Consider the following 17,536-nt stretch of genomic DNA (forward strand, 5'->3'; position numbering starts at 1 on the left):
GTACATGGACTTATTTTGCATAATTTTGAATGGAATGCGTTTTAAAGAAAAATCCAGAAAAAATGTTCAGTTGAAGTGTCCTTAGCTATATTGTCTGTTATAACCTGTTTGTTACTAGTACACTTTCTAAATTTCAGGTTTATCAAGTAGTATAAAACAACATGATGGTGATCACTCCATCAGAGGAAGTTCACAGACAACAAAAATGTTTTCTCCTTTGGATTTATAACTTGGTTTCAGAAAAACATCCTTATTTGGGTGATTTTTTTAGAGAAAAGGCTGATACTTACAATTTAGATGTCACAGTTTTTCCCCTTGGTTAGTATTTTAGCTATTAATTAAAACTTCCAATTTGCATAGCACACAGTGTAATGATCTTATTGTGTTGAGACTTGGGCTTGAACTCATAATTAATCTTTCTCCGTTTCTCTTAGAAAAACATATGGTATTTGTGTAGAACCACTTCAGCATTTAACTGTGGAATCATGAAATGTAACCATGATAATTAACATCCCAATTTTCACAGATGCATCTGAGAACATGTAATTTATAAGATACAAATGACTTTGGTGGAGACTTTTATTGAGAAGAGTAGCTGTTGGTATTGTGACTATATTAAGATCCCATTTTGTAATTACCACACTACTTTAAAAAAAATTGAAATAGTGTCCATTCCTTAAAAATATATATAATAGAATGAATATTTACAACATTTTTATCTTGCTAATGTCTGCCTAAGTCTGTTTGTCATTTGAAAATTGTTGTCTTATGAAAAAGCCATTCATCTTGTCTATTTACATGTAAATGATGGATACATTTGAATAATATGGTAATGTGGCTACAAGGACAGCTAGAACTGAGCAGTTGCATATATTACATGCTACCAAGAATGGATGCAGATTCAAACATCAATGCAAGTATAATTTCTTTTGTTTAATTGATGATTTGGGTGTCAATAATATATTCAGCTGATTTAAAATTGGAATTTTTGTTCCATATTTTCCAGTATGTCTAGTTGCAGTATTTCAGTTAAATCCAAATTTTTTTCTTAGTATACTTCAGTAACTTATAAAAAGAGGTTTCAAAAAGATACTTGTTCCATCCCCCCAAATTGGATAATTTAATGGAGAAGAAGAAAAATTAGTTTGGTCCCTAAAATCAGTAACGTTGATAGAGTAATGAACAAAAATAATGTGAAATTGGGTCTTTCAAATCTTAAAAGAAAATGAAATATATTTGTGAGGCTAAAAATATGCCCATTGAAGCACACAGTCATTTGATGCTTTTATATTCTGTGGAAATTGCCATATAAAAGGAAGTAAATGCACTGTCCTGCAGTATTTGTCAACTGATTATGATTGACTGTTAAAATCATTCTTCTTTGTGTGAGTGAAATTTTCCTTGGTCTCAGTTCTTGTGGAGACATGCCAGGTCCTCTTCAATAAGTCACATAATAGCATGTACCCATGCAGTACTCTGTGGGCATTTCATGCCTTTGAGAAATGGGATTTGCCTGCCATCTAGCAGCCATCAGACTGCAGCCGTGCCCTCCAGTGAGCCCTCAGACGGCTCAGGATGTGAAAAACAGAGGAACCTGGCATGATTTCAGGGAGCTCTGACTCTTGCGTCATGCCATACTGGTGGCTCAGTGGCAAAGAATATACCTGCAATGTGGGAGACTTGGGTTCAATTCCTGGGTCTGGAAGATCCCCTGGAGGAGGAAATGGCAACCCACTCCAGTGTTCTTGCCTGGAAAATTCCATGGGCAGAGAAGCCTAGTGGGCCGGCTACAGTCCATGGGATCACAAAGATTCAGACACGACTCAGCGACTGAGCGTATTATAATACATACATAGAAAAGCGCTCAACTCCTTAGCTGGAGATGTCTGCTTTTCTTTAATTAACAATGGTCTTTTGATGTTCAGACTTCCTGCCCCTTGTTGCAAAATTTCTATATAACCTGGCTCCTCCTCTCGCCTCTTTGAAGCAGTTATCAGGTTCACTTGAGATGCTGTCACCCAGGCTTGAAATCCAAAAAATTCCTGCCAAATGAAACATAGCTATCAACTTTTAGGCTGTGAATATGTTTCAAGTTGACACCTAACTCCTCTGGGGCAGCTAAGACGTAGATTTCCCTGTTCTCTTTTAGAGAATGGGCACACTCATGTCATTCATTTCTTACGACTGCCCTCCTTGCCTCATCTCTAGTTCCCTGTTCCACCTTTATTTCTTTATATTCCCAGCGTTCTTTGCCTTTCTCTTCACTGCCTTTCTTTCTTTGTTATTTTCTATTCACTTCATCTCCTGTCCTTTTGCCCTCTCTGATGAAGTTAGTGCTTCTTGTTGCTACAACTGTGGTTTGTTTGGCTTTTGTTGATTCTAAGTAAAAGGTTCCATTGAATGTCTGAAATCAGAGTTGGGGAGCCTGGGACAGGGGTCAGGGAGGAGAAGAGCTCTGTGCTGTAGAAATTCCTCAGAAGAGTTTTCCAGGTTAGAGTAGGAAGGTGTAGACTCCTTGACAGTTTTAACCTGACTCAGTGACAGTTGCCTAATACAGAAATAACTTCCTGAGTGTTTCCTAAAGCTTTTGTTTTCCTACACTGTTTCTTCATCGCTTGTTTTTTTTAACATATGCCAATGGAAAATTAAGATTCTTACGTACATTAATGAATTAATTTAATCAGATTGCTTTCCTCACAGTATCTAGCAGAAATAAATTCTCTTCTCTTGCATAGCAGTGGAAAGGTGATAGAAATTTCAAAGTGTGGCTTGCCACAGGAATTAGAGCAGATCTAGTGGAGGGATGTAGAGCAGGAGACAGGAGGGTGCTTGCAGATTTTAGATGATGAGTGAAGGATCAGAAGGGAGGTGAAATAATGTTTAAGACCAGTATGACACAGTACTGAAAACCAGCAATGAAAGTGTAGTGAGTTTGATGCTGGGGGTTTTACATTCATTTTCACTTTTGATGTTCTCAATAGTCTTATGAATCTGTGACTACTGCCACTTTGCAAAGGAGAAACCTAAGGATTTGGGAGATGAAATGCTTTTTAGGATTTTGCAGCATGAAAGATAGACTCAGATTCATCTCACTTTGAATCCTAGTGGCAATATTGTATCTCCTGTTTATGTTCCACTTTACTTAGGTTGAGCCTTTTGTCAGAAGGAAGAAAGGAAACTTTCTTTTTTCTTTCTACAACTCGTCCTTTTTCTGCACTTAAGATATAACTGTATTTAAATCCCAAATATGGTCAACCTGCTTTACAGTTTAAATAAGTCTTGTAGACTCGCTGAAAACCCAACCAGGATCAGGAAGATCCCCTGGAAAAGGAAATGGCAACCCACTCCAGTATTATTGCTCGGAGAATCCCATAGACAGAGGAGCCTGGTAGGCTACAGTCCACGGGGTGGCAAAGAGTTGGACGCGACTGAACGACTTCACTTTCAAATCAAGATCAGGCTTCCCTTGTGCCTCAGCTGGTAAAGAACCTGCCTGCAATACGGGAGACCTAAGTTTGATCCCTGGGTTGGGAAGATCCCCTAGAGAAGGGAAAGGCTACCCACTCCAAGTTTCTGGCCTGGAGAGTTCCAGGACTATTTAGTCCATGGGGACACAAAGAGTTGGACACAACTGAGTGACTTTCACTTTCACTTTTCCCTGATATCTCAGTTGGTAAAGAATCCGCCTGCAGTGCAGGAGACTCCAGTTTGATTCCTGGGTGGGAAGATCCCCTGGAGAAGGGATGGGCTAACCACCCCAGTATTCTTGGGCTTCCCTTGTGGCTCAGCTGGTAAAGAATCCACCTGCAATGTGGGAGACCTGGGTTCAGTCCCTGGGTTGGGAAGATCCCCTGGAAAAGGGAAAGGCTCCCCACTCCAGTATTCTGGCCTGGAGAATTCCATGAACTGTATAGTCCATGGGGTCATAAAGAGTCAGAGATGACTGAGTGACTTTCACTTTCAAAATCAATATCAAACATTTTAATCTGCACTTTCCCAAACTTAATGATGACATAGCCACATTTAAAAATTGTTAACATCAAAGTTATTTTCTAAAAGATGTTGATTTTGTAGTTCCATGTAATTAACAGTATCTTTTTTGAGGGATTAGACCAAGTATGTTAAACAGTGTAAGAAAATCCACACCTCATACCATTAAAACCTAGATATGCAGGGAAAGTAACATAATTTAAGATTCATTAGTTATTATTGGGTCTTTCCTTTGGGCTTTATTAGCTAAGTTATCAAGGGTTTTTTGGAGGTACCTGTGGAATTTGTTCCACAGTTGTAAAAGTTTCTTATTTATGGTAGTGTGCACACTGTATCTAGTTGTGTTTTGTGCTTTTAAAAAAGAGCTCTAAGCCTGGCTGCTTTGTATTAAAAGTCCCATGAATGACATTTTAGGTTGCAATAAAGTCTGCTCAAGGCCAGGATAATTAAATAAGTGATGAAAAGTTAGGGATGTGAAAGAATATTCAAGGAAATGACTTTGGAGGTCACTCTTAATGTGATTCTGGGACTTCCCTGGTGGTCCAGTGGTTAATACTCTGCCTTCCAATGCAGGGGCTGTGGGTTCGATCCCTGGTAGGAGAGCTGAGGTCCCACATGCCTTGAGCCCAAAAGAACCACAGCACAACTAAGAAGCAATATTGTAACAAACTTAGTAAAGGCAGAATCACTGCAGATGGTGACTGCAGGCATGAAATTAAAAGATGCTTGCTCCTTGGAAGAAAAGTTATGACCAACCTAGACAGCATATTAAAAAGCAGAGACATTACTTTGCCAATAAAGGTCCATCTAGTCAAGGCTATGGTTTTTCCAGTGGTCATGTATGGATGTGAGAGTTGGACTATAAAGGAAGCTGAGCGCCAAAGAATTGATGCTTTTGAAGTGTGATGTTGGAGAAGACTCTTGAGAGTCCCTTGGACTGCCAGGAGATCCAACCAGTCCATCCTAAAGATCAGTCCTGAGTGTTCATTGGAAGGACTGATGCTGAAGCTGAAACTTCAGTACTTTGGCCACCTGATGTGAAGAACTGACTCATTGGAAAAGACCCTGATGCTGGGAGGGATTGGGGCAGGAGGAGAAGGGGACGACAGAGGATGAGATGGTTGGATGGCATCACCGACTCAACAGACATGGGTTTGAGTAAACCCTGGGAGTTGGCGATGGACAGGGAGGCCTGGTATGCTGCGGTCCATGGGGTCGCACAGAGTTGGACACAACTAAGCAACTGAACTGAACTGAACTAGGAAACAAGGTCATTAAAAAAAAAAAAAGTGATTCAGTGGATAATAGGAGATTATTAGTGTAGGCTGTCTCAGAGTTTGGGTAGAACTCCTCAAACATCTGAAATTTACATTCTTACACACTTTAAAAATGTTTAGATATAGGGATCTGCAAGCTGCAGGGTTGACATCCACTTGGACATCTGCCACCCACACTGCTCATGACTCTTGTGTAGCCTGTGGGTCCCCTGTTGGTCCGTCCTTCTTCCAGTTGTTGACCAAGCAGTGACTCTTATTAGCTTGGAAAGGTATGTGGTTTCATAATGGTCTAAAATATTATTATAGCCATGTTTTTTCTCTGCATAGGTTTGAAACATGGAAGAGAAATACAGAAAATGTGAAAATGCTACTATTTTTTATACTAAATCAGGAAGTTAAGCAATGTAGTTTTTATTTTTTTGCCAAAGACAAGTAAGTGCCACGTTGCCCTGCTTAACACCATGCTAAAAAATCTAAAACAGACTCTGTAAGTGGAAATAATATCAATAAATTAGTAAACATGATTATGTAAATAAATATTACCATTAGTTAAAGTGTACAACCGTTCTGTTCTATTTTAAATTGCATGAGAGCAAAGTATGTGTAGCAGCATTTTTCATTACCTATTTAATAATTATGTACAAGAAGAAAACCAGCAGGCTTATAACTAATCATAATTATTCTTTGGAGCAATCATTTTATTTCTTCTACTGTGAAAAATTTCAAACTAATATGCACCATTATGTAAAAGAAAACTCTGTATTCCACATTAAAAAAAAAAAAAACTATGTTGCCAAAGGTCATATAAAGTGATTTATGAGTCACCAAAAATCACATTTTTTTTTCCACATAAGGTATTTTTTTATAGTGTTTTACATTATTAAAAGCACTCTCTCATAAATGTTATTCCATTAGATTCCATCTTTCAAGTGCTCATGCTCCGGCTCATCCAACACTTTGCACCCCTATGGACGGGGATTTCCCAAGCAAGAATACTGAAGTGGGTTGCCATTTTCTTCTCCAGAGGATCTTCCCAACCCAGGAATCGAACATGTGTGCCCTGTGTGTCCTGCGTTGCAGGCGGATTCTTTACCACCGAGCCACCAGTGAAGTACATGAGACCTGTATTTTTGTTCAGTTTTTTCACTGAGAAGGAAAAAGAATGCTTAGAGAAATTAAGACTTACTGAATCGCCTGGATAGGTTAAAGGGTAAAAGATAAGGCTTTAACCCATCCGCAGTGCCTAAAGATCTTTATTACTACATTTTATCCTGCAGCCTTCTGATATTAACCATCTTCCTAGTTTTTTTTTTTTTTTTTTTTGTATTAGAGTATAGCTGATTAACGATGTTGTGATGGTTTCAGATGGACAGCAAAGGGACTCGGCCATATATTATACATGTATCCATTCTCCCCGAGACTCCTTTCCCATCCAGGCTGCCACGTAATATTGAGCAGAGTTCTCTCTGCTACACAGTAGGACCTTGTTGGTTATACGCTTTAAATGTAGTAGTGGGTACATGTCCATCCCAAACTCCCTAACTATCCCCTTCCTTCTTCTCCCCACCATTAACGATAAGTTCATTCTCTAAGTCTGTGAGTCTTTTTCTGTTTTTTAAGTAAGTTCATTAGTATGATTTCTTTTTAGATTCCACATATAAGGGATGTCATAGGATATTTTTCCTTCTCTGTCTGACTTCACTCTGTATGATAATCTCTAGGTTCTTCCATGTTGCTGCAAAAGGCATTATTTCATTCTTTTTTGGCTAGTGTTATTGATGGTCTGAGGTATGTATTATGTTATGATATGGGACTGGCAGCTGAAAAGTTATGTTCTGTCTTTTCACCCTGCCACACAGTTTACCTAATTACTTGTTTCCTATGCCTCATACATTTTGATTTCTAAAGATTTAAGGATGCTTTAATTTGCATGATTTTATACCACATCTGTTCTCAAAAAGGAGCTCTCCATCAGTTTTCTGATTTCCGGATTAAACTATCCCAAGGCAGTTGAGAATTTTTCTGCTTTCATGTGAGATACAGTTTATGTGCACACGTGTGCATGTCCAGCTTTAGATGGTGGTGATCAGGGAAGACCTTGCTGAGAAGATGAGAGGTCTTTAGGTACAAAGGGAGGTGTAGAAGGAAGACATGTTCTAGTCGAGAGCTTTCCAGATAGAAGGCTCGTGTGAGGAGCAGCAGGGTTCCTGTGGCTGAGATGAAGCGGGCAAGGAGGATGTACAGTGAGACAAGATGCAAGACACAGCGGGGTCCAGATTGCTTCAGGCCTTTTTAAAGAAGACTTTATTGAAGCATGGTTGCTTTGCAAAGTTGTGTTGATTTCTGCTGTACTGCAAAGGGAATCAGTTACACGTGTGTCCCCTCTTCTTTGGATTTCCTTCCCGTTTAGGTCACCACGGGTCACTGAGTAGTGTTTCCTGGGCTGCACAGTAGCTTCTCATTAGCCATCTGTTTTCTTGTGGTGTTTTATTTTGATGACTTTTGCTTTTGCTCATAATGAGATGGGAAACCAGAAAAGGGTGCTCAGCAGAGAAAGGATTGGCTCTGACTTTCATTTTAATTGAACCTCTCTGACTGCTTTCTTAATAAGAGATCAAGGATGATCCCAACGATTTTGGCTGTTGTGCAGTTGCTCAGTCATGTCCGACTCTTTGCGACCCCATGGACTGCAGCACGCCAGGCTTCCCTGTCCTTCATCATCTCCCACAGTTTGCTCAAACTCATGTCCATGGAGTTGGTGATGCCATCCAACCATCTCATCCTCTGTCGTCCCCTTCTCCTCCTGCCTTCAATCTTTCCCAGCATTCTAAGGGGTCAGTTCTTCACTGACCCACATCAGGTGGCCAAAGTACTGGAGCTTCAGTTTCAGCATCAGACCTTCCAATGAATATTCAGGGTTGATTTCCTTTAGAATTGACTGGTTTGATGTCCTTGCTGTCCAAGGGACACTCAAGAGTTTTCTTCAGCACCATAGTTTGAAAGCATTAATTCCTCTTCGCTCAACCTTGTTTAAAGCTGAAATGGCTGTAATAGTGGAGCTGCTATGAGGAGACGCAAGGCAGACTGCAGGAGGATGCCACTCAGCCTTTACTGGCCTCAGTTTGAGATGCTTATTCAATGTGCAAGTGGAGAGGTCACAGGGCTATTGGGTATATGGGTCTGGAAAGTAGGAGAGAGATCCCAGGTAGAGATTTGTAAGTTGTCTGCGTTATAAATGATATTTAACACGTGGATTAGATGAGATCCCCAGGCGTGGTCATTGCTACCTTGTTGGCGCTAAATGAACCTTGCCTTTGCATACTCACACCTTTGGGTGCTCCCTGCCCCTTATGATTAGGCTGGGCTTGTGACTTGCTCTAACCAGTAAAGCAACATGGTGGAAGGGACACAGTGCCCGCTGTGGTCCTGACAGCTTCTTTGCACCGTTGAGCACCGGGTCAGCCGTGTTAGGATTCCAGTTGCTCTGCTGGGGAGACCGTGAGAAGAGGCCCTTGACTGTGTGGAGGAGAACTGAGAACTCAGAAGACAGTGTGAGGTCCGACCCGAGACGTAGACCCCAGCCAAGCCATTTGCCCAGTGAGCCGTCGTGCTTCTTGGGTGGGGATAAAGGGCAGATTCCAGTCTCATGGACATGGTGTGGAACCAACATGGTTTGTCCCCCACTCTGCCTTTTCTGAATTTTGATCGAAGAGTCATTAGAAGTAATTTACTGGTTGTTGATGTCAGCCACTAAACTTTCGGTTAGTTTCTTGTCCAGCAGTCAGTAACTAAACTCTATGAGCAAATGGACATAGAATGCAGAAGAGAGGTTCATGGACTGCGCACTGGGGCACTTCAACTTTCAGCATAACATTAAGGCATCAAAGTGATGAGGAACACCAGCAGTGGATATTGAAAAGGAATGCCAGGAAGGAAGGGGATTTTTTTTTTTTTTTTTTTTGGTGAACTCAGATAAAGCTGTTTCAGCTGAAATAGCTAGATAGACTGGGGTTTTACGAGAGCGGAGACTGCCTCTCCAGTGCCTGGCAGAGTGGCACATAATAGGTGCTTAGGCAGTAGTTCTTGTGTGAATGAATAAGTGACATTTGAAGCAGGAAGGGCCAGCAACTCTAAGGGGCCAGAGACTGCACAGGCCCCTTAGAAAGTGTCTGGCCTTTCGACTTTTGTCATGACAGGGAGCTCTTGCCTCCCATCAAAATTAATGAAGCGGAGGGTTTTCTCAATAGTGTGAATATTTTCAGATATAGGACTTAAGTTCCCTGCTCTTCCCAACCTCTCTCCCTCAAAAAAAAAAAAAAAAAAACCTACTCATAAACATCCATTTCAATAACTCCACTATGTGGTCCCAGATAAATGACATCTAGAATGTGAAAAAAATACTATTGCATATAATCTTTGAGAAATCATCAAGAATGGAGATGAGCTTTTTAAAAGGTGGTGGGAAACAAACCTATAAGCTTACTATAGAACATTAGTGAAATGCAAAAATAAATTTTTAGACATTCAAGTCTAATTTTTACCTTTTATCAACAGTAAGGAACATTGATACTCCCTGATTTCAGCCAAGATTGTGACAGGGACTCTCATGAGATCCTTATAAACATTAACATTGAAACTCAACTGTTCAAAGATTATTCTTTCAGTTTATTCTGGTTGAACAACTTCACCCAAAGCCAATTGATTAATGAATTGACATCAGGATGGAGAGAAGTCTATTGGGGTATGCTGGAGGGCGTTGTCCTTGGCCTTGTCCTATTTGATATTTTTATTAATGACTCAGATCAAGACACTGAGATGATGTGCTTGACCTATTGCATATGTGTTGTTGCTGGGAGCCATAATTAACACTTGGATGATGGAATCAGGGCTCAAAAAAGATCTGATGAAATGATAAGTTGAACCTACAAGGTGAATTGCTGTGGGGATAAGTAAAACAGTGTATTTGATTAAAAAAAAAAAAGGCAGCCCACCCTAATACAGAAAAATAAGGCTAAAAGCAGTTCATGTGAAAGAAGTCTAGTCATTTCTTGGGTTCAAAGAACTGAAGCAGACAGGAGAGTGCATTGAGGAGGGCTTTATGAACAGATGCAACACGGAGCCAGTAAAGATGCCAGGATTCAGGAGAATTGAGGCCATATTGGGGAGAGTAGAGAAAAGGGAACATAAATATTCCAGATAGGATAAGAAAGCCAAATGTGAGGGTTCTGGAGAGGCTAGTTGTGGCTTAATCCTGGGAAGACTGTTCAAATGCTTTGTGTTACAAATCTAAACTCAGTGCCTTGAAGTGTAATGAACACCTTATCAATAAAAGCATCAGTAGAGGATAAATGGATTTACATCAGATATTGTAGGGAGGGTTCCTAACCTGTAGTTTATGCAAGGGTTTGAAATATGTCACTTAGACGCGTTATTTCATACAGTTCCAACTGACACCATGAAGTGGGGGTCCTCTGTTGTGCAGATGAGGAAATTCATACTTAGATGCTCGGTCTCCACGCATGCCCTGTCCAGCGGCTGCACCCTGTCATGTCCTGTGTTGAGTGGGAATCTGGGTAACTCCAAGTTTACATCGCAAAGGACCGCCCCAGATTTTTACATTGCTGTTTAAACTCATCCCATTTGCCATATTTTTTGGAAGCAGAAACACAATTTGCTATGAACTTTCACTTAATAATTCAGTTTCCCCCCCCTCCCACACATATAGACTGTCTTCTCTGTGCCAGGGACTGTCCTTAAACACTAGGGATATAAATATATAGCCCTTACTTTTAAGAAAATTTTCAATTGGAGAATAATTGCTTTACAATGTTGTATTGGCTTCTGCCATAAAACAACGTAAGTCAGCCATAAGTATGCATATATCCTCTCCCTCTCCAGCATCCCTCCCACCATCCCCATGTCTCCTCTCTAGGTCATCACAGAGCATTATACACAGAACATTGTACAGCCCTTGCTTAAGAGGTTGAAATCTTCCCTTGCTTAAGAGGTTGAAATCTGGTGATCTCAGATAATATCTGTGATCTCAGATGATCTCCACATGCCATTGGAGTTCTCAGTCACTGTTCCAGATCTTCATGTGTCGTGGACTAGAACATATTTGTGTTTTAGTGACAACAGTAGGAAGATGACTTGACCCATGGACTTTTCTTTGTTGGAAAACTTTCAAGGATGATTCAGTTTCATGTACGGAGAACTAGTTATGTAGCATAGTAGTATGGTCTTACATTCTGAAAGGGTGAGTTGCCATGCAGAACCAATTACTGCACGTGACAGATGTAAACATTGTGGATGACAGAGCGTGCACATAGCGTAATATACAACTATTCTGAACCGTAAGGATAAGTTAAAGAAATGAAAAGGAAACAAGCCAGCTTTCCACCATTGCTCTGTTGGGAATGTTCCATTTGTCTAATGGGTAGGACAGAGTCCATTCTCTTCTCTTCTATCCTCTTCCCTGACGGCCTTTTCTCATCTCATAGGGAGTCATGGTCTCTGTGCTGTGCTGAACTGCCAGTCGCTCAGGCGTGTCCGGCTCTTTGGGACTCTGTGGACTGTAGCCCGCCAGGCTCCTCTGTGCTTAGGGATTCTCCTGGCACGAATACTGGAGTGGGTTACCATGCCCTTCTCCAGGAGATCTTCCCAACCCAGGGATCGAACCCAGGTCTCCCGCAGTGCAGGTGGCTTCTTTACCAACTGCACCACCAGGGAAGCCCATGAATACTGGAGTGGATACACTATCCCTTCTCCAGGGGAACTTCCCAACTCAAGAATCAGACCAGGGTCTCCTGCACTGCCGGCGGATTCTTTGCCAGCTGAGCTACCAGGGAAGCCCTCAGGGTCTCCTTTAGCCATTTTCAAATGTGTCGTTAGTTCCTTATCACATCGGGTGCTGAGATTTTAGTTTATTTTTTTCTGTTTACCTCATGCCTATCTTCTCTGTGTTCTAGTTTTATTTCATATGGTTGCCATCCATTTATTAGGAGGTCTTAATGATAGTTCAGTATTTTAACCTATAGGATTTAAGATGGAACTGTGTCTGATGCTTAACTATTGTGATAGTAAATACCTGCTTATTTACAAAGATACACAATTTTTGAGTACCTTCCTCTATAGATGGTGCTTCCATCCATTTTTAATTGGAGGATAATTGCTTTACAGTGTTGTATTGGGTTTCTGCCATACCACGCTGTGAATCAGTCATAACTATATATATATATATATATATCCCCTCCCTCTAGAGCCTCCCTCGCACCCACCCCAATCCACCCCTCTAGGTCGTCACAGAGCTCCAGCGTGGGTCCCTGTGTTATGGAGCAGCTCCCCCCCCAGCAGTCTGTTTCACCCATGGTGGTGTAGACATGTCAGCTGCTTTCTCAAGTCCGTCCCCCTAATGCCCTGCTGTGTCGACAAGCCCATTCTGGGCAACTGTGTCTTCATTCTTTCCCTGCAAATAGGTTCTAAATCAGGCAACTTTTATGAGACTACACTATGCCACTATGGCTTCTTTAAGAATTATTTTTCTTACTCTCATTTCAAGTTTCATCCTTTAAACTACACACATGTAGGGGGGAAGTTGGTATAATCTATGACATATGGAAAGACTGGACTGAAAAACCAGACTTCATTGGTAGAAGGAAGTCATACAGAAGATAGCAGTAATAAAAGAGAATTCCTTTAGAAAGGAAAAAACATATTTCACATAGTAATTGTTTTTTTCCTCACAGAGATTGTTTTCATGTTTCCTAAGTTAAGGAAGTAATAATCTTGAAAAAACCCATGCACATGTCATGGGGCAGGTAGAGGCAGGAGAGAGATGCATCAATAAGTCTGACAATAATGATCAGCTTGGGTGAAGAAACTGGACAGATGTTCTAGCTAAAGTACTGAAATTGCCGTCTGATGGAAGTACCCAAGACCAGGATGAAGATGATCAATAATTCCAATTACCTTCACATTATGTTTGAATAGACCATGAAGTAATTGGAGAAAAAAATCATTAGCAAATCTATCTCTAAGTGAAGTATAAATTATTATATATCATACAAAATGGAGTGCCTGCAGCTTCTCACCAATTTTCAGAATCAGTAATTTGATAAATGCATATCTTTATAATGACCATTATAGTGAATGGTTTTCTTTCATATGATTACTATTTCTTACATTTCAAATTTATTTGTTAGCATCACTTTAGTTTAATGTACATTTTGTGCTTTGGTAAAAGGCAGTTAAAACCACTCCAGAATTAAGTCATTCATGTTTGTTTCTGTGATGGTTGTTTTTATGCACATTGTTCATCATATATGTATAAAGAGCTATTTCATTCTGTGGTTTGTTATGAGAAATAGCTGTTTTTACTTTCAACTCTTTTAACTGATTCTTTCAAATTTTTCTCTAAATATCTTAATAAGACTTTCTTCTATTGCTGCTTCTTAATTTTTCACCTTTTGGCATCATCCATTGATTCCTACAGTGAAAGATGGAAATTTTTAAAATTAAAAAAAAATTTTCCCCCACTTTCAAACAAGTGAACCTATCCTGCCACTGTCCCAACCTTCCATCCTCTCAATATGGGTATATTATAATTTTGATTAGATCACAAATTCCGTATTTACATATTATGTCAATATAAATATTGTTTACAGCTGAGGCATGCAGTACACTGTGTTTATACTACTATACTGTGATTACTTTTTTATAGTATGTTATGTGAAAGTCACTCAGTCACTTCCAACTTTTGTGACCACATCGACTCTACAGTCCGTGGAATATAGTCCATGGAATTCTCCAGGCCAGAATACTAGAGTGGGTAGCTGTTCCCTTCTCCAGGGGATCTTCCCAACCCGGTGATCAAACCCAGGTGTCCCACATTGCAGGCGGATTCTTTACCATCTGAGCCACCAGGGAAGCCCAAGAATACTGGAGTGGGTATCCTCTCCCTTCTTCAGGGGATCTTCCCAACCCAGGAGTCAAACCAGGGTCTCCTGCCTTACAGGCAGATTCTTTACCGGTTTGGTGTCCCTGAAATTAATAATTTCCTGCTTTTTGTTTCAAGACCGTCCCCAGTCTCTGCCTGCTGTATCTCATCGCTAATTTCCTGGGGTGCCCTTCCTCTCACTATTAGGTGGGAGCTCGTTTTCTTCCATCCCATGTTTTGTTTGGGAGCAGACTCAATTTCTGATAGCTTTCTGGGAAAGAGTGTGGGGAAGTGTTTGTTTTTCTTTTTTTTTTGAGACATTGCATTTCCGAAAATATCTTTATTCTGCACTTACATTTGATTGGCATTTTGGCTAGATATAGGTTTCTTGGTTAGAAATAATTTCAGTAGAATTTCAATGAAATTGCTCCATTATTGTCTAGTTTCCATTGTTTCTGTTAAAACACTTCTCTTTATTTCTCTTTATTTCCAGTGTTCTGAAATTTCATGATGAATCAAAAAGTTGATCAAGATATAGCTTTATTTTCTTTTGGTGCACTTTTTCATTCTGGAAACTCGTGTATGTCTTTCCTTTTTTTTTTTAAATACAACTTTATCGAGATACAATTCACATAACAAAATTTACTCTTTTAAATAAGTGTAAAATTCAGTGGTTTTTAGTACATTCTCAGAGTTTGGGAACCATCAGTGCTAAATTTTAGAAAATTTAGCAGAAGTCCCATACCCATTAGCAGTTACTCTGAAATCTCCACCCTTCTAACTGCTAGCAACCACTAATCTAGTTTACATCTTTATAAGGATTTGCCTGGACATTATATATAAATGGAATAATTAATATGTGACTTTTTGTGCAGGCTTCTTTCACTTAATATAATGTTCCTGAAGGTCTTTCATGCTGTAGCCTGTATCAGTACTTCATTCTTTTTTATGGCTGAATAATAGTCCACAGTATGACTTGATGACAAATTGAAATGATAATGATATAATCATAGGTCAGCCATACAAAAGCCATGTCAGGCAGTCATGGAGGATCTGGTTTCAGACACTGAGGCTTTGCATTGTCTCTTAAGTCAAACTCTGTGACCCTACCACCTGTGTTTAGAACATCATCCCTCCGCTGCAACTTTGTAGGTTCAAAGCCCCCCCTTGTAACTACACAGCCATTTCAGACCCCAACCCATCCTTGCTCAACATGCACGCTTACTTCTTGCCAGTTCAAACTATAATTCTTGACAAACAATTTATGTCATTAACTGTGGCCTTGCAGTTTCTGCCTTTGTAAGTTTCCTCCATTTTCCATTTTGTGCTCTAACAGAGCACAGTTCAAGGACTTCTTGAGTTTGTCTTTATCTCAATCAGGTTTTCATTTCTGAAATCTTGATTAACACGTTAATATCAAATTTATTTATCCATTCATTGGTTGATGTACGTTTGGTTTGCTTTAATCTTTTGGCTCCTGTGAACGGTAGTGCTGTGAGCATTTGTGTATAAGCATTTGAGTACCTGTTTACAATTCTTTTGAGTACATACATAGGAGCGGGAATACTGAGTCATCTGATAACTGTCTTTAAATTTTTGAGGGACTGTCCTAAGACTGTGTTCCAAATTGGATGCACCATTTTACAATGTAACCCGCAGTGTGGGGTTTCCAGTTTATCCGCACTCTCTGCAGGGCTTGCTCTTGTCTATCCTTCTGTTGCAGGAGATCTGTACTCCTTTCTCATTGTCCTTTTGTTTTGCATTTCCCTCGTGACTAGTGACTAATGAGGTTGAGCTCTTTAACGTCTTTCTGTTCCAAGAAAGGATTTTAAATTATTTTGAGTTCCTGACTTTGCTTTTTCTTTTTTCTTAGCTCTTTTATTATGTATATATCAGACCTCCTGGATTGCTCTTCTAATTTTCTTGCCTTTTCTCTATTTTCTAATTATTTTTTCCTTTAGCTCAGCATTAAGGGACTCAACTTTATGTTTCACCTATTTTATTGAATTTAAAATTTCAATATTAATTTCTTAGAGACCTTTTTGTTCTCAGAATATTCCATTTTATAATATCCTTTTCTTGTTTCAGGGCTGCAAAACCTTTTCAAATGGTGTGGTAACAACTTGATTGGGAGCTCCAAGTGTGTTGGATAGCTGGTTCACCATGAATTTCACTATAGGAATTGTCTCAGCCATTTTGTTGAGAAACCTTTGATATCACTATCTTCCCCGCAGTGCTCTAAGAGTTCTGGTGAAGATTCTCCCAAACCCCTGCCTAGAAGATAAAGTCCTAGCTGACAGTCTTCTGAAAGCAAGATAGAGGACAGAAATCCACTTTATCCTCCTGTTTTAAGATGGTATGCCTGTCCTTAACTGGCTGGGCTTCCCAGTTCACTGTTTCACCATCTCTGGGTTTCGGAGAGGCAGTTGCGTATGTAAGCAGAGTGGGATAAAGGTATAACGATTAAAATCTACTGAAAAGATTTCTGACTTCTCTTGCATATTTCTGACCCCTATATGTAGACCTTCTGTTCATTGTCCCTTCCTGGTGCCAGCTCTGAGCCATTTGGTTGTTCTGTCATACAAATACGGTCGCTTCTAGGCTTTCCCTGCTGCCATTGTAATAATCCATTTGTTGTTTGTTTGCGTTTTGCTATGCTGAACTTGCTACCATCTGTTTCAGAGCTCCTAAAATTTTGCTGAGTAGGGATTCAAGAGTACAGAATGGGTATGTATGTCCAGCTTGCCATCTTTACCTTCAAATTACATCCATTCTTCAGTTTAAATATGAACAGATGTTTGAGCTTGTCACTGTGTAAACACTGTGTAATTAGGAATTTTTTCACATTGCTGGTTGCGAAGCATATAAATCTTTGCTACTTATCAATTATCAGAGTTTATCACATGTGATGAGGCTAGTGGGCATGAAGACCTTTGAATTAACTGTTACTAGATTCCCTGGTTGGAGAAGGCAATGGCACCCCACTCCAGTACTCTTGCCTGGAGAATCCCATGGACGGAGGAGCCTGGTGGGCTGCAGTCCGTGGGGTCGCTAAGAGTTGGACACGACTGAGGGACTTCACTTTCACCTTTCACTCTCATGCATTGGAGAAGGAAATGGCAACCCACTGCAGTGTTCTTGCCTGGAGAATCCCAGGGATGGGGGAGCCTTGTGGGCTGCCTTCTATGCTCATTTTGAGGATTCATTATGCTTTTGATAGGTATATATTATGAGAATCTTCCTTTTGAGAATATGAACTTTAGCGCTCTAAGTTAATTTCCAGCTTCAAGTGAGTCATTTACTCCTTTTTCCCTGGCAGATAGCAGTTCAGCTA

At 40.1% G+C, this 17,536-nt stretch overlaps 1 protein-coding gene across 3 annotated transcripts in view; it reads left to right on the top strand.

Moving 5' to 3' along the window:
• Positions 1-17,536, top strand: part of CDK14 (cyclin dependent kinase 14) — a 638,693-nt gene that overhangs the window by 256,358 nt on the left and 364,799 nt on the right. The gene's annotated exons all lie outside the window — the stretch shown is intronic.

Source organism: Cervus elaphus, chromosome 18 (assembly GCF_910594005.1).
Source record: "Cervus elaphus chromosome 18, mCerEla1.1, whole genome shotgun sequence".
Taxonomy (NCBI): Eukaryota; Metazoa; Chordata; class Mammalia; order Artiodactyla; family Cervidae; genus Cervus; species Cervus elaphus.